Raw genomic sequence first — 18,233 nt, 5'->3', positions numbered from 1 at the left:
CTAGAGCCCCATCTGACGCAGCAGAGAAGGAACCAACTATCTCAACTAACCATTCCACCTCTAGAGCCCCATCTGACGCAGCAGAGGAGGAACCAACTATCCCATCTAACCCTTCGACCTCTAGAGCCCCATCTGACGCAGTAGAGGAGGAACCAACTATCCCCTCTAACCCTTCCACCTCTAGAGCGCCATCTATCCCATCTAACCCTTCGACCTCTAGAGCCCCATCTGATGCAGTAGAGGAGGAACCAACTATCTTCTCTAACCCTTCCGGCTCTAGAGCCCCATCTATCCCATCTAACCCTTCGACCTCTCGAGCCCAATCTGACGCACCAGAGGAGGAACCAACTATCCCACCTAACCCTTCCACCTCTAGAGCCCCATCTGACGCAGTAGAGGGGAACCAACTATCCCCTCTAACCCTTCCACCTCTAGAGCCCCATCTATCCCATCTAACCCTTCGACCTCTAGAGCCCCATCTGACGCAGTAGAGGAGGAACCAACTATCCCCTCTAACCCTTCCACCTCAAGAGCCCCATCTATCCCATCTAACCCTTCCACCTCTAGAGCCCCATCTGACGCAGCAGAGGAGGAACCAACTATCTCAACTAACCCTTCCACCTCTAGAGCCCCATCTGACGCTGCAGAGGAGGAACCAACTATCCCATCTAACCCTTCGACCTCTAGATCCCCATCTGACGTAGTAGAGGAGGAACCAACTATCCCCTCTAACCCTTCCACCTCTAGAGCGCCATCTATCCCATCTAACCCTTCGACCTCTAGAGCCCCATCTGATGCACTAGAGGAGGAACCAACTATCCTCTCTTACCCTTCCGGCTCTAGAGCCCCATCTATCCCATCTAACCCTTCGACCTCTCGAGCCCCATCTGACGCAGCAGAGGAGGAACCAACTATCCCACCTAACCCTTCCACCTCTAGAGCCCCATCTGACGCAGTAGAGGAGGAACCAACTATCCGCTCTAACCCTTCCACCTCAAGAGCCCAATCTATCCCATCTAACCCTTTGACCTCTAGAGCCCCATCTGACGCAGTAGAGGACGAACCAACTATCCCCTCTAACCCTTCCACCTCTAGAGCCCCATCTATCCCATCTAACCCTTCGACCTCTAGAGCCCCATCTGACGCAGTAGAGGAGGAACCAACTATCCCCTCTAACCCTTCCACCTCTAGAGCGCCATCTATCCCATCTAACCCTTCGACCTCTAGAGCCCCATCTGATGCAGTAGAGGAGGAACCAACTATCCTCTCTTACCCTTCCGGCTCTAGAGCCCCATCTATCCCATCTAACCCTTCGACCTCTCGAGCCCCATCTGACGCAGCAGAAGAGGAACCAACTATCCCACCTAACCCTTCCACCTCTAGAGCCCCATCTGACGCAGTAGAGGAGGAACCAACTATCCCCTCTAACCCTTCCACCTCAAGAGCCCAATCTATCCCATCTAACCCTTCGACCTCTAGAGCCCCATCTGACACTGTAGAGGACAAACCAACTATCCCCTCTAACCCTTCCCCCTCTAGAGCCCCATCTATACCATCTAAACTTTCGACCTCTAAAGCCCCATCTGACGCAGCAGAGGAGGAACCAACTATCCCATCTAACCCTTCCACCTCTAGAGCCCCATCTGACGCAGCAGAGGAGGAACCAACTATCCCACCTAACCCTTCCACCTCTAGAGCCCCATCTGACGCAGCAGAGGAGGAACCAACTATCCCACCTAACCCTTCCACCTCTAGAGTCCCATCTGACGCAGTAGAGGAGGAACCAACTATCCCATCTAACCCTTCCACCTCTAGAGCCCCATCTATCCCATCTAACCCTTTGACCTCTAGAGCCCCATCTGACGCAGAAGAGGAGGAACCAACTATCCCATTAGCTTGCAGAAATCTGGAACTCAAATTCAGTTTTCGTCACCACGTTGTTTTTTATGGCACAACTCATGCGAAGATTAGCAGCTAATCCTGGGTTCAGAGGGCCTGAGATATTTCTGAATCCCCCTATATTTGATCTACAATCAGCTTCCAATTAACTGAAATTGTGCCACATTTTACTTCAAGGCCTAAGTGTAAGCATGCATCACATTTACACACACTGGAGGATTTGACATTACACATCACAGTAGGCGAAAAAAGGGACTCATATATAGGTGCACCTTAAATACCACAAGTTTAAACTTTGGATGATCTACAGATTGATTGATTGATTGGCTATTTATTATGTGCCTATACACATGTGCTTCAAGGCGCAACAAGGCGAAGGAGGGGGGATGAAAGGGAGGACAAGACAAAGAATCTTACAAGAGCTTGTCACATTTAGATCATGCAAGTGCGCAACAAGTGCAGGCGAGGGGGATCAGGGAGAAATGCATGCAGAGCAGCAGGGCTCTGAGTTAAGTGCAAGGAAGGCTGGGACTATAGGGGGCAATCCCAACCCGGTAGTGCAAGATAAACCAGGTGGCAGTGCAAGGTGGGCAAGGTGGCAGTGCAAGGTAAACCAGGTGGCAGTGCAAGGTGAGCCAGGTGGCAGTGCAAGGTAAACCAGATGGCAGTGCAAGGTGGGCCAGGTGGCAGTGCAAGGTAAACCAGGTGGCAGTGCAAGGTGAGCCAGGTGGCAGTGCAAGGTAGGCCAGGTGGCAGTGCAAGGTGGGCTAGGTGGCAGTGCAAGGTAAACCAGGTGGCAGTGCAAAGTGGGCCAGGAAACAAGTGCAGGGGGACTGGTCGAGGGGGGGGGTTGGTGTTCCATAAGACTCAGAGGACACTGAACAGCCTGACAGCAGAGGAGCAAGGGTAGGTTAGCACGGGAGAGGGAGCGAGAAAGAAGAGAAAAGGAAGGTCTTGAGGAACTTCCAGAACTCAAGGAGTTCTGACTCAAGGCAGAAAGAGGTGCAGGGAGGCCATTCCAGAGGGAGGTACCTGCAGAGGAGAGGAATACACCCCCCATTCTCTGCTTGGGGAAGGGACTCACCCGCAGAGAATTAGAAGTAGATGAGGGGAGGGCTCGAGGAGGAAAGTACTTAGGAAGAAAGAGTAGAAGGTAGTGAGGCCCATGGCCCGAGAAAGCCTTGTGGGTGATGCAGAGGGTCTTAAAATTGCGGCCACCGGGAGCCAGTGGAGGGATTTCAGGACCTGAGAGATGCAGTCCCTGTGCTTGAGGCCAAAGATAAGTCTTGCGGTCCTATTTTGGATGAGTTAAAGAGGGCGAAGAAAAGAGTTAGGCAGATTGGGAAAGAGGCTGTTGCAGTAGTCGAGCCTAGGGAGAACCAGGGCTCTGGAGACAATGGGGGTCATTATGCCCCTGGCGGTAGGGGTTTAACGGCACCGGTAAGGATTCTGGTGCCGTTAACCCCCTACCGCCCTATTCCGAGGTCCCTTAGCGGGTCCCACCAGGAACGGCTGGTCTGACCAGCCGTCCTTAGCGGGACCTGTTAAGGGACCATGGAGCTAATAACGGGCCCACAAGCTCCTTCCTCATTCCCTTTGAGCCCTATGGGGGCTCAAATGGGAATGGGGAATGGTTTTCTGAATGGGGATTTACCAGGTCCTCCAAGGTTGGAATGACCCGGTAAGTCCCCATTCAGAGACACCGGACCCGGACCCGGGTTTGGAGGCAGCCATGGTGCTAATAGCATGGCTGCCTCCAAACTCGGAATGACCCCCAATGAGCATCTGGGGGAAGGTGAGAAATTGGAGAATACCTCTGAGTAGATGCATCTAGAAATGGGCTTTCCTGGGCAGGTCTGTCATGTGTGGTGAGAAGGAGAGAGTGGAGTCGAAGATGACCCCAAGGTGTTTTGCCTCACAAGAGGATGAGGGCAGAGTGAGAGAGAAAAAGTGGGAGCAGGGGTCCGTGAGAAGTATCTCAGTTTTACTGCCATTAAGACAAAAGGCCTCATTACGACCTCGGCGGTAGCCATGCCGCTATTGGCGGCATGGCTGCCGCTGAAATCGCATCCGGGTCCTCAGAATGAGGAATTACCGGGCCATTCCGAGTTCGGAAGGCCCGGTAGGTAATTCCTCCCTCCAAGGACCCGGACCCGGACCCGGTCCTTCCCCATTCCGATTTCAGCCCCCATAGGGCTGAATGGGAATGGGAGAGGGAGCAAACAACGGGCCATTATGAGTTGGCCCGTTGTTTGCTCCCTCTTCCCCTCGCGGGACCCGGTAAGCATGCCTGGTTTGACCAGGCATTGCTTCCTGGGTCCCGCGAGGGGATCTCGTAATGAGGCGGTACGGGGTAAATGGCGCCGGCACCTTTTTGCAGCGCCGTTTACCCCATACCGCCAGGGTCGTAATGAGGCCCAAAGATTGTTAGAGGTGCACCATGCCTGAATAGCGGATAGACAGTCAGGGATGAACGAGGACGACAAGGGTAGCCCAGAGGAGAACTGCATGTCATCCGCATAACACTGAAAGTTACAGGAAAATGTAGAGATCAGGGGGGGCAAAGGGGCCAGATAGCCATTGAAGAGCCAGGGGGAGAGAATAGACCTTGGGGAACACCACATGTGGAGAGAAAGGACCCAATCTGAGCCTGATCCGTGATGCCCAGGGTCTCACGGAAACAAGTAATCAGGATATTGTGGGTGACCATGGCAAATGCAGAGGAAAGGTTGAGGAGAATGAGGACAGAGAGAGAGCAGAGCTTCATGGGTGTTCAGGGGTGCAGTTTCTGTGCCTCTGGCTGCTCTGAAGCCAGACTGATGGTCATGGAGACAACCAACAGATTCAGTGTGGAGGGTTAGCTGGGAGACAGCCAACTTCTCCAGGAGTATGCCCAGGAAAGGAGTGATAGAGATTGGGCGATAGTTTGCTGGAATGGAGGGGTCGGCAGAAGGCTTTTTAATAGGGGGTGCACAAGGGAGTGCATGAGAAGAGAAGGGAAAGATCCAGTGGCCAAGGAGTGATTACAGCAATCGGCCAACGCTGGAGTGAGACAACTAATGTTGTCCTTATTGGTTCTGGAGGAGCAGCGGGTGACATGTTTGGATGAGACTCTTTTAAACCGGACATGTCTGGAAACATCATCAGGGTTAACAGGAGAGAGGGAGGAGAGAAGAGAGAAGGAGGGGAGAGGTTACCAAAGAGGGTCTGAGAGAGGTAGAGAGAGAAGCGAAGAGGAGGAGAGTGTGGACAGGATCTCCTGGGTGTTAGTGGTGAAATGAGAAGACAGAGCTGTGCAGAGGGCCTTTGTAGGTGTAGAAGAGGTAGAGGCTGCAGCAGGATTGGCCAGCTCCTTGCAGATTTTGAAAGATTATGCCATGTTGTTAGAGGCTGCAGAGATGCAGACTTGAATATGGGCCTTCTTAGAGAAGTTGGAGAGTTTGTATTGCCTTTGGCGCAGGCGGCAGGTCAGTTTGTCAGAGGGTGCCCCCGAAGCTCCCTACTTCTGTTCAGCTACTCTGCACTTGCGTTTCAGAGTGGCCAGATCGGAATCATACCAAGAGTTGCACTTGGTGTCAGGCTTCAGGAGGATCCTCATGCCAAGAGCAAGGCTATCCAGAGTGTTAGAGTTGGACAGGTGAAGGTTGGAAAGGGCTGTGTGAGGATGGGATTCAGCTGCAGGAGTAGGTGTGGGAGAGAAAGTGGAGGGAAAGGCGGCCACTGACACTCGCTTCATAGGTCAAATGACCGCGATGGAAGATGGTAGTGCTGGGTGGGCCTTTGCAAAGAGGACAGGAAGGTTCAAGTGAGAAGAAAGAAGAAAGTGGTTAGTCCAGGAGAGAGAAGTAGTGAGAGGATTAGAGGGGGGATGTCTGAAGAGATGAGAACATCCAAGGTGCCTCATTATGAGTCTGGCGGTAGCCATGCTGGTAAAAACGGCATGGCTGCCGGCGGAGTAATTTTTTGCCCGCAATCCGGCAATGGGGATCCACCGGGGCATTCCAGCCCCGGCAAACACAGTAATTCCCCATTGCTGGGTGCCAGAATAGTTTACTCCACATTCCCATTTGAGGCCTATAGGACTCAATGGGAATGGGGAGGACGGTAGCACCAGCACTATTCTGAATGGTGCCGGTGCTACTGTCAGTGTCTGCGGGCGAGTGCCATTCCGCTCGGCAGGTCAGACTTTGTGGGAGGGTAGGCACCCGCCCGCAGAACACGTAGTTAGCCGGTGCGGTAACAACAGGGCCGGTAGCTTACCGGCACCGTTGGTACTGGACCAGCTACCTTATAATGAAGCCCAAGGTGTGTCTGGCAGAGTGAGTCAGACCAGATGTTAGAATGGAGAAGGAAAGAGAGTTGCATAGGTTTCGGGCAAGGCCAGAGGAGTCTGGAGAGTCCAGGTGGATGTTGAGATCCCCAAGGAGGAGAAACTGGGAGGTAGAGGAAAGGAGAGAGAATGTGATGTCAGCCCATTCGGAGAGATAGAGCATGACTTGGCCAGTTGGCCTGTAGATGGTGACCAAAGTCAGAGAGAGGACAGGAGAGATAGCGAGCCTGCAGATCAGGCATTCAAAGGAGGAATAAGGATGATGGAAGCAGGGATCCACTCAGGAAGGTTCAGGCCACTCTGCCTCCGGGCCTATTGGGCATGGGCTCAGAGAGGATTTTGTAGCCCTCAGAGAGGAGTGTGTCAAAAACTCATGACAGAGCTGGCCTTGAACCATGTCTCGGTAAGAGCGAGAACATCCAGGTCCAGGAGTTCAAAGACATGGCAGATGTCAGAGGAGTGTTTGACAGCAGAGCGAGAGTTGATAGTAGTAACATGGAGCAGGTTGGTGTGCCTCTCATTGTACAGATCCATCTGTACCATGAGTGGGAAGGCCACAAGTGGGAAAGGTGGCCGAGGTGGCCGGGGTCGGGGACGTGCAGAGGGAGCTATGCCCCACCACCAACAGGGTCAGGGAGCTGCAGGTGATGCTGCTGTCCCCAGCACCCAGAGTCAGGGATCTGCAGCGATAGCTGTAGTCGTCACAGCCCAGGTACACGGATATGCAGGGGCAGATGCTGTCCGTCAGTCAAAGGGGAAGGGACCTGCAGTCCCCTTGACCCTGGCTCTGGGAGCTTCAGGGTCAGCTGCTCTCCCCACCACCCAGGGTCAGGAAGCTGCAGGGTCAGCTGCTGTCCCCAACCCCCAGGGTCAGGGAGCAACAGCAGTAGCTGCTGTCCTCCCCCCCAGGGTACACATCCATGCAGGGGCAGCTGATGTCCATGCGTCTAAGGGGAAGGGACCTGCAGTTAAAGGACCTGGCCCCAGCACCCAGGTTCAGGCACCTGCAGGGGCAGATACTGACCCAACAGCAGTGGTTGATGCCATGTCCCAGGCCACTAGTGGTCCAGCCCCTACTGCCCTGAGTGGTCCCACCCACACAGGCAGGGCCGGACTGGGAACCAAAAGAGGCCCTGGAAAATGTTGTCAAAGTGGCCCAATATTTTGCTGAACGAGCGAGCATAGCGCGTGTGCCCAACACACTGTGCATTAGACATGCCACGAGATACCCGGTCCCGCACCAAAAGGGTGTTAGGAAACCTGCTATTATTAAGAGTAGGAGATTGAAATTAACAGGAAGAAGGAACACCTGCCCTCCCCTGCTTCCAAGATGGTGCCAACTGAAGGGTATTTCTAGGCACTTTAAAAGGGCTAGGGTCAATCCCCAGGCCATGAATGAGTCTGGTGTTGTCTTCCCCCGGACCTTCCTCTGGTTCTGTGTTAACTGACTCGTAGCTTGGGTCCTTTGTTGGGCCAAAGCACAGGTAGGCAAATACAAGCTGAGGCTGTTAGGGAAAATGGGCACCGTGAAATCAATGCCAACTGCTTAGTGCTTTTGGGGCCCCTGACCATGGCACGGTTGTTCCCCATGCCCTCTCCAAGCCTAGCCCTGGGCTCTGGCAGATGTAGGCCCCCAGGGTGTGTGGTAGTCACTAGTCACATTCTGTGAAGATTTTCATTGGATCTGCTATTTGCTCTCACTCTAACTGGCTTTGTGAGGGAAGATGAAAACTCTGTACACTTGTCCCTCCACATGCTTTCTGTGCCCCAATGTGTGCAAACAGATAGGAACTATGTGAACATGATTCTGAGGGTCCTCTCAATGGGTTAACGTGTGCAGGGGATAGGAGCTATGTGTAAAGGCTTCTGAGAGTGCTATCAATAGCACAGGGTGTGCACAGAGGTAGAGGCTGTGTGTACAGGCCCCTGAGAGCACTCATACAACAGTAACATGTGTACAGGGTGATGGGGGCTATGTGTAGGCGTCTGAGAGCACTCTCAATAGCCCTGGGTTAGTAGGGAGGTAAGCGCTATGTGTGCTCCCCTGAGAACGCTCTCAATGGCCGTGTGTCTTTATAGAGGTAGGTGCTATGTTCACAGGCATGAGAGAGAGCTCTCAAGTGATCTGTATGAATGTAGGAGCTATGCACACATGTAAGTGCTCTTGTGGGTGAAGGGAGGTAGTAGACATGCATAGAGGTGTGGGACTGCTTGCATGGGGTCTGGGTATGAAGGGATGTAAACAGAGTCCTGGGGTGTTCCTAGTGACGCTGTGTGTGCACGCTTGTAGGAGTCATGTGCACAGGCCACTAATAACTCTGTGTTGTGGGGTATGCATGGCAGTAGGTGCTATGTACACAGCAGGACAGCTGCGTGAACACATTGTTCCCTAGAGGCAGGCATGCCAAGGGCCAGTGCCACGCCTGTTTGCCCACAATCCACAGTGCACAACGTGCAGGAAACTGGTATGAAACACACATGACGTGATTTAGGCTTGGTGCTCCAGCCAGCTCCTGAGGGTGTTTGGGGGGAGCTTCTGTGCTATTAATTCCCACCAGGTTTTGTGGATGTGCTGCAGAGGCAGGGCACTGGGCACGTGCATTAGACAGGTCCCTGGATTTGAAACACAGCAGGCAAAGTTTGTGTGACAGGGCAGTGTGCAAAGAACAGGCAGACAATGTGCACAAAGGCCTGCCTCAGGGCACGCAATGCAAAGTGCATGGGAGGCAAACTAAAGTGCAATTATGCAATCCTCACTGTGCAAGGATTGGTCAAAGAGATCACACTGTGGAAAGAAAGATGTAGGGACACTGAGTAGGTCATTGGTACAGGAAACGTAACCAAATGTGTAAAGTGCATCCACTGCATACATACTATGTTCAAGGGCCAAGAAGAATTTTGGCCTGTACCCATTAAAAACCGTTTTGTGATGAATCATTCCCATTGCGTAATAAACAGACTTTGGGACACTGTGTAATGCTAATGCCCATCCATTACTCAGTTATGTGATGCCAACGCATGAATTGCAAAATATACACGCAGGGGGCGCACCTCCCGTGATTTGCACCATGCACACAGTGGAAATACACTCCTCCCATATAATTTGCAAAATGTGCATTTCGGAAACACACTTAGTAAGTGCATATGATATGACTGGTGATATACACGGACTTCAGGAATACACGGACACCACACCCTCATGGCCAGTTGCACCCACGTGCCCTAGTTTCACTGGACCAAGTTGGTACATTTTACTGTTGGCTCTAGAAAATAGACTGTGGGGGCATGGGAAGGATCCAGAAGAGAGGAGGGCAGGTAAGCCTGGAGAGGAGAGGAAAGAAGGAGGTAAAAGTACCAGAGAAGAACTAGCAAGTGATGGTCACTCAGCAGTGTTACCCAAAATACTAATCCGAGTCTATCTGCCGTCCCCACTGCGACCTTGGCATGAACAGGCGTGTGCTCCTTCAAGGAGCTGACTTTGACACTCCCTTCTGACAGCTGTGGCTCTCCTCTGCCCCATTTCAAAATGTGCTCTGCGGACTGCGGAACCTCTTTCAATAACTCTAACAACTCAAGGACACCACTACAACACGTGGCTGTGTGGATTGCAAGTTAGAGCCACGGAAATTGTCTACCAAACCCCGACAAACAATATAAAATTATGTCAAAAAACGAAAGTCATGAAAACACTGCCAAAATGTGCACATCAGTGAAAACCACAAACAAGTAAAAATGAACCTACAAGTATGTTTTAACTATTATTTTACATTGGATAACATGGCAATGCACCCATTCATTTAACAAAGAATGTATGCGAGGATCAATCTGACCTGGTGTGATACCCCAGTCAAGCAAATGGTGGCCTGATTCAAATTGGTGTCAGTGAATTGGCCATTGTGGATAGAGGTGCTGTATCCACAATGATGCTGAAGCAAGATAAGCAGATATTATGCATATTTCAAGCTCGTTAACATGTCTCCACGAATAACAGCAGCTGTACACTTATGTTTCCCATGTTATTAGGTTTGTGTTAAGTGTAAATGGTCTGGGTATTCCATGTACTTGTGTTGTAGGTTCTTTTGTGAAGGGTGTGGCTGATTACTTTTCTCCATGTGGAAAGTAGGTCTTGTTTAAAGTGTTCTTAATGTGACACCAGCCTTGTATCAATCAGTGGCATCGTCAGGGGGCTTCATTGAACTCTCAACCTTAATTACACTCGTCCAGAGTTCGAAAATGTAACGTCCAGTCACTTATGTGAAGTATTGACTCGGATTAGTGATTTTTAGATTTCAGTTTTTTTTTTCTTCCCTTTTTTAGCCAGTGCTTCAGTGAAACGTGCCATTCAGTAAGTTACACTACATCCATATCTTAATATGAGGATAGACCCCGCGTTAAGCCTGCAGGCAGTGGCATTACATTGCCCCTCGTGCGCAACTACACTCAGCAGAAGATACAATGGGAGAGTGGGGCACTCAGCACGCAAAAATAATTCTTACCTTTCAGTCGGCAGTCTGGCTGCTGCCCTCAGCCTCAGCCACAGCCTCCCTCGAGTCGCCTCCTGCTTCTGCTGTCTGCTGATGGATTAGGGTGACCAGATTTCCAAAACGAAAAACTGGGACGACCATCAACATAAAAGAGGGAGTAACACGTTGCAGCCCACCAATTACCTCCCCTCCCCAACCAGTGGCGTAACACATGGTCTGGGGGCCCCCCTGCAAGCCATGCTGAGGGCCCCCCCCAACTCGGCAACAAATCACGGGTCGCGCCACACGCTGGGCCGGCCTAGATTACCGCGCTTGCACAATACGCACAAACGTGTTGATGAAGGGGTATACCACACACTGCACTAGGAGAAAGATATAAATATGTGTTTTTCTGCTATATACAGCGCACTTTCTGAGAAAAATTGGCTAAAAAGCCACAGTGTTTGGTATTGTTGTGTAGGGTAACAGCAATCCAATACATGCAAGTCACCACAGTGTACATGAACATTAATGCTTTTAAAAATGCCATGCCACAATGAAAACATGCCCAGCTGGCTGCACAATGTAGACCAGTGTAGACACATAATAACATTACAGTAAAGCATGCCAGGCCACATTAAGACATGCCTAGACTGGTTGCACCAAAATGCCAGTCGAAGTAATAAGACTCATAAAGAAGAGAGCACACATTCAAGCCTGCGTCTCTGCGGCCTCTAACAACACAGCCAAACTCTTTAAAATCTGCAAGGAACTGGCCAATCCTGTTGCGGTTTCTACCTCTCCTGTTCCCTCAACAGGTCCTTTGTACAGCTTTGGCCTCTCGCTTCTCTGCTAAAACTCAGGACATCCTGTCCACTATCTCCTCTTCCTCTCCCTCTTCCTCTCTCGGCTCCCTTTGGCCATCTCTCCCTCTCCTCCTCCTTTCTGCTCTTTCTCTCTAACACCTGACTAGGTTTCTAGACAAGTCCCACCTATGGAAGTGTCGGCGAAACAGGTGCTCGCCTGCTCCTCCAGAACCATTAAGGACCACATTGACACCCTTGATCCATTTCTGTAATCATACTTTTGCCACCGGAACTTTCCCCTCTCCCAAACTCTTGGAAAAGCTGGCCAACTGCCAGCTTACACTCCAAACTGAATCTGTTGGTTGTCTCCATGACCATCAGTCTGGCTTAAGAGCTGCCAGAGGCACTGAAACTGCTCTCCTGATCACCTGTGAAGATCTGATCTCTAACCTTGATTCCAGCATTCCTTCTGTCCTCATTATCCTGGAACTTTCCTCTGCTTTCGACATGGTCAACCACGCCATCCTGATCAATTGACTCTGTGAGAACCTGGGCATCATGGATCAGGCCCTGGAGTGGCTGACCTCCTTCCTCTTGGACCGCCCCTCCCAGGTCCAACTTGGTCCCTTTCACTCTGTCACCTCTCTCTACATGTAGCGTTCTCCAGGGCTTTATCCTCTCACCCTGGTTTTTCAACCTCTACTTGGCCCCTTTGACCCACCTAATCACTACCTTGTCCTCTAATTTACAGTGTTATGCGGATGACACTCAGCTTTCCTTCAGGCTCCCCTCAGCCTCTCCTCTCTCGCTCATTCCTGGTGTCATCTTCAACTCCACTCTCTCTCTCTCCTCACATCTCGGACGTAGCCATGAAATCCCACTACCAGCTGCACCTCCTCAATGGGACTCTTACATTTTTCACTTTCCCCCAGAAGCTCACTGTCTCCAGAGCTCTGGTTCTCTCTAGGGTGGACTACTGCAACAGCCACTTTCTCAATCTGCCTTCCTCTACTCTTCGCCCTCTGCAACTAATCCAGAACAGGACTGCGAGACTTATCGTTGGCCTCAAGCCCAGGGACTGTATCTCTCCAGCCATGAAATCTCTCCACTGGCTCTCGGTGGCTGCAAGGATCAAGTTCAAGACCCTTTTCATTGTCCACAAGGCTTTCTGGGTCTGGAATACGCACTACATCCAACGCTATCTGCCAAAATACCTTCCTTCTCAAGCCCTAAGGGTTAGATGCTTCTCCAGACAGAGAGTGTGGAGGGAGGGGTAGATCCTTCTCCCCTGCAGGTGCCTCCCTCTGAAATGGCCTCACTGACCCTCCCAAACTTGAGCCGGACCACCTGACGCTCTGGAAGCAGCTCAAAACGTTCCTCTTCTCCTCTGCTTTCTCTCTCTGCCTCCCCTGCTGACCTACCTGTCCGCTGTACCAACTGGTTGCTTGGCTACCCTCTGTCTCACTGAGTCCAGGCTCTTTCTTGATCAGTCACCCTTGCACTGTCTCCAGGCCTACCACGCATTTAGGGGCTGTAACTGTAACCCTACAGTCCCTTGTTCTCCTTGCACTACCCAGAGACACGCTGCCCTGGCGGCACTTACTCAGAGCATTGCTGCCGTGTTTTCCCCTCCCTTCTCCCTTGCACTTCCCCCCTCCCTTTCCCCTTGCACTTCTCGTTCTCACACTTGCAAGATCTGAATGACACAAGGCTTACTAAGATCATTTGTCTTGTCCTCCCTCAGTTTCCCTTCCCTTGTCTTGTCGTGCCTAAAAAAGCTTGTGTACAGGTGTGTTATATATGACTTATCATATCATAACATATCATTTTATCACAGATGCCCAGAAAAATATACAGTACCGCAGTAAGAAACGGCTAGAGTGGCAGAACCCAAATGTCAGTCTAGCCAGGAATTACACTTAGCAGGACTGCTCTATCAGAAATGCCCAGTTACAAAAAAGTCATACCAAACTGAGGAATGACTAGACTGGCTGCACCAAAATGCCTCTCTAGCCACTAATGCCACATATCATGCCTGCATAGCATGGACATGGGCAACCATTATGATTTATTGCACAACCCCACGCCCCGCACATCCTTTCTCCCTCCCACCCCCTACCCCAACCTCCAAAATCAGCTCATTGGCCCAGAATTACCTGCATGTCCCTCTTCCTTGTCCCAGTGCTTACGTATGAGGCTCCTTGCCTCACTGGTAAGTACTGGGATGGGGCAGAGTGGGACTAGGAGTAATGAAGATTACAGGTAGCTAAGTCAGGCATTACCTTCATGTACCTCTACCGTATCCCAGTACTTGTGCATGAGGCATAGTGCCTCATACACAAGTACTGGAATGAGGAAGAATAGGCATAGGTGAAAGATGATTACCAATAATTAATTAATTAATCAAGGCATTAAACACAAGTAGTGGTGCAACACCATTGAGCTGACTGGGTTTCAGCACTCCCTCCCCCCACTGAAATTGTGGGCTATGTTGACTTGACCTGGCTGACCTACAGAGCAGTTGCCGGACAGAAAAGGACACAGATGTTAAACGGCACCTGGGTTTTGCCGTTAACAAGGGCCCGGCCCAGCAATTACTAATGTACAGCATTTCACTGTTAGTACCTGCATTCAAATACCAAATATTTTAAGCAATTGAAATTGCGATGTGGGTTTAGTACTTGCTTGCCAGGGGAGTGATTGGAAGGGTATAGAGGAAACAGGAGACCAGTCATTCTCACAGCAGCCCATAAGTGGGTGCTTTCAGACCTAAAGGAGAGATTTAACTGCTTGTAACATTGAAGCTGCACTAGAATAGTCTCATTAAAATGCGTAAAGAAGTTAGATGCCGCCACATAAATACGTTTTCTCCGCCCCACCACACGTGAAGTTAGCGTCTCTCCCAAGAGCGTTTGCTCTCATTCATATTATATAGCTTGCTGTACAGCCATTTTCAATGCAGTCTCTGTGGCACAGTCAATAAGTGCTGTGACTTGTACCTGAAAGTTTGGGGGTTCGAGCCAATCCTCCAGCTCCAACATGCTGAAGTGTAAAATACAATTTTAATTATCATAATCGTGGAGCTTCTGTGCCAAAGAGGCCCTGCAAGACAGAGGCCTACCGGGGGATGTCCCGGTGTCCCGGTGGGGCAGTCCAGCCCTGCACACAGGGTCTGCAACACATGCCAAGAAGCATAATCGTGCAGAACAGGGAAAGGCTCAATCCCATAGCACGGCACAGAACACTGCCACATCGAGGAAGAGGAGCTTCAATGATGAAGAAATCCAGATCTTTGTGGACTACGTGCACAAAATCCACCGTGACATGCTCACGCAGCCATGGAGCACACATACGCCTGCTCAGCGTATAATCCACTAGCAGCGAGTCACAGATGGCATTGACGCGTTGGGGAATGAGAGGCGCACTGCTCGTGAGGTCATAAAGTGGCAGAATGACCTCCACTGTCGAACCAAACACAAGCTGGGTGCCAACTGCGCCTCTGCTCTGGTGACTGGAGGTGGGTCACCACAGGAGGAGGAGCTCACACCACATGAAGAGGCCATGAGCGAGTTCATTCATGTGGATCAGGTGTGAGGCATGGGAGGCCTGCCAGATTACGAGCAAACGTCTGGTGAGTGATGAAGCGTGTGCATCCTGAATATGTGTATGTAGATTGAATTAATTGGTATGATTATGTAGCACTTCTGCCTGCATTTGTATGACTGCCATGGGTGAACCATGTCATGGTCTACTGACTCGTGCTTAGTGTACTGCAGAGGGCATACAACCCATTGCTGCACATCGGTTGAACATGGCTTTGGGACAGTAGTCATCACCAACCGTCAGACACTAAAAGACATTTCCGGCATGCCAACACAACGTGGCATCCGGTATTTTCATCAGTGATGGTAGTGACTCAGCTATGCCAGTCAAGTGCTTGTGTCTGAAGCAGGTGCTACACATCATGCACTGCATGTGGGAGAAAGTCCATCTACACATGTCTGTAGGTGGTTTCATGCTACCCATACCTTCCATGAACACTGGCAGCGGGTGTGACATTGTGCCATGTGTGACATAGCATTGTACTACACTGTGCTAATCCCAGCCGCAGCTATGGCACTGATCCCCTTGTGAAATATTTGTCAGGAGTCAGTCATCCCTGTTGACCTGCCACACTCAACACACCCCCCATGGGTCCAAGACCCTGTCCCGCTTGTGTGTCACTGTCCCCTGTCAGAGTATGTTACCGGCTCTGATGAAACCAGTAGCTCTGGTGGTGAACCGAATATCCAATCCTCTCAGCTGTCGGGGTTGAGTGCATCAAGTGTTGGAGCTGGTCTAGCCCGTGCGTCTGCAGGGGGATGCATCCTCTCACAGGGCCAGTCAGTGTTGTCACATCCGTCTGTGGTGGTTACGGCTGCAGGGTCACACTCCACAGTGTTGCTTTCTGGTCCTGGAACAGATGACCAAGGGAGGGATGCAGTCCTGCAGCCACAGACAGCAGCACCAAATCAAGGGACATGCTCCCTTGGGTCAGGCAGGCGTTGGGCCCGCACATGTGGTGGACGTGTTGCTGCTCGGGAGTCCATGTGGGAGCAGTCCATGTATAGTATTGCACAACAGGGTGCTTCCTATAAGATGTTGGCTCAGGGCATGGGTAGAGTGGCCAATTCCATGATCCCCTCAGAAACACAGATAGAGCACCAGCTGCAGGCATTGCAGTCCACATGCCGCTCACACAGGCTGCACATGGAGGCCAGCAACAGGAGCCGATGGGCCGAACTGAGGTATCTGCAGGCATCCCTGCTTGCAGAGGGTCAGGCACACAGGGAAGCCCTGAGGCAAGATTTCCTGGCCCTCAGAGCTTCAATGGAAGTGCTCGAGGCAGCCGGCAGTACACAGTACCAACAGCAGATGCAACTGTTGAGGCAGACCATCTCGGAGGAAATCCGTGCATCCCGTGAGGTGTTGCATGAGGACCTCCGAGGATTCATGTTGCAGATGCATTACACTGACCAATGCCACTGGGGACCAGGCCAGGGATATACGTGGTCAACCTCCCTTACCACTACCACCTTCAGATTCTACACAGGAAGGTGGCCACAGCAGGGACAGGCCTCTCAATCCGAGACAGCTGTGCGGTCCATGCGCCCATGGAGGGAATCGTTTTTTCAACATCCACCCATGTGGGAGTTGACGTGCACCCTGCCCCTCTCCCCAAAACACCCCTGGTCCAAGATGGACATTTTTATTCTTTTTTCTTTGCTCCCCTCCCCCCCACCCCATGGCCAGATGTCGGCATATCAGATTTTGTTTTGCCATTTCCTGGTTGTGTTCTTTGTTCATTTCTGTATTCGTTGCCCTTGAGGTGTGCCATGAACTCCTCATGGACTACATGTGCAGGCATGTGTAGTGTAGTAATCTAGCATGTTTGCATGGGGGTGCATAGGATGGCATGTGCGGCTAAATATAGGTTTGTTGTTCTGTAGCACGTGTTAGGCAGAAACCTGTGCAGTTCCCTTGGGGAACACTGCAAAAGATTTAAGACTACAGGTAGAGCAGTAAACCCCTTTGGTAGCAGTCTGTACCACCCAGATTTACCGGGTAGCTGTGGCTGAGCAGTCAGACTTCTCTCAAGAAGAGTTAGGCAGTATGTAAAGTATACACAATATGTACCAAAACACAATAGCACAAGCAAACACTGACCAGAGCTTGGTTTCAAAAGTATATAGTTATTTATTTAAAATACACATAAGTTAAAAACACTCTAGCAAAAATATAGTAAAAGCACTTCAACACAGTTATAATGAAAGTAGATTCAATCCTTTCTCCTATCTAGACAACTCTAAGTAAACACCACTTAATTAAAACAGAGGTGAGTGCTTAACGTTAGATGACACTCTAGTAGTTTCCAAGAAAGGGAGAGAAAAAGCAGAAATGGGTTAGACACACCACTCTAAGGTCCAGAGCACTTGCAATAGGCTTAAAGAAGAATAAAGTCACAGGTGAGCAAAAGTCACTAGGCAGGGCCCACTCTTAGAGTAGCCGGAGCGAAAATGTGCCCAAGATCACACTGTTAGTTAGAGATTCAAAGTCTTGCAAAGAGTCAAAAAGAGGTTAGAGTGGCTCAGAAAGTTTAGCCAAAGTGTCCCAGGCACTCCCAGGTTCGAAAGCCGGGGACTAAATCTACCCCGTACAGTCGGTAGCAAGGGAAGCCAGGCAGAACACAGTACCTTAAGCGGAAAGGATCCTCCAGCGGTGGCAGTTGTTCCAGGCAGTGGCAGCAGGGCTCGACGTCGGTCAGGGGAGAAGAAGTTCTCGCTGAAGAGCAGAAGAAGAGGGTCGTTGCACTGCCCGGGAAGAAACCAGCCGCGGAGTCCTCCGGTTAAAGGGTTGGTGCCGACTTTCGCGGTATGGGGGTAAAGTGTGGTATTCCGGTTGCCGGGGTGCTTGGCACAGGCAAGGCGGCCACGAGATACCTCAAAGAACGGAAAGAAGGCGAAAACTGGTTGTCCCCACCAGTCAAGGGAAGGAGCCACTCCGTTAAGAGTTCTCCTCGGTCGTCGGGAAAAAGTGGTGAGACGGTTCAGCAGGGCTCCACCGGGTGGTGTCGTCGAAGCAGGTCGGCTCAGCTCTTCCCTCGTCGGATTCTTGGTCCTGTGGCGACTTCTGAAGTCCCAGTCCCCAAAGCCCTGCTTTTATGCAGCAAACCCCCATTCACCCAGCCTAGCTGTC

Source organism: Ambystoma mexicanum, chromosome 7q (assembly GCF_040938575.1).
Source record: "Ambystoma mexicanum isolate Mex_15411 chromosome 7q, UKY_AmexF1_1, whole genome shotgun sequence".
Lineage (NCBI taxonomy): Eukaryota > Metazoa > Chordata > Amphibia > Caudata > Ambystomatidae > Ambystoma > Ambystoma mexicanum.
Note: the sequence above shows the minus strand (reverse complement) of the source record.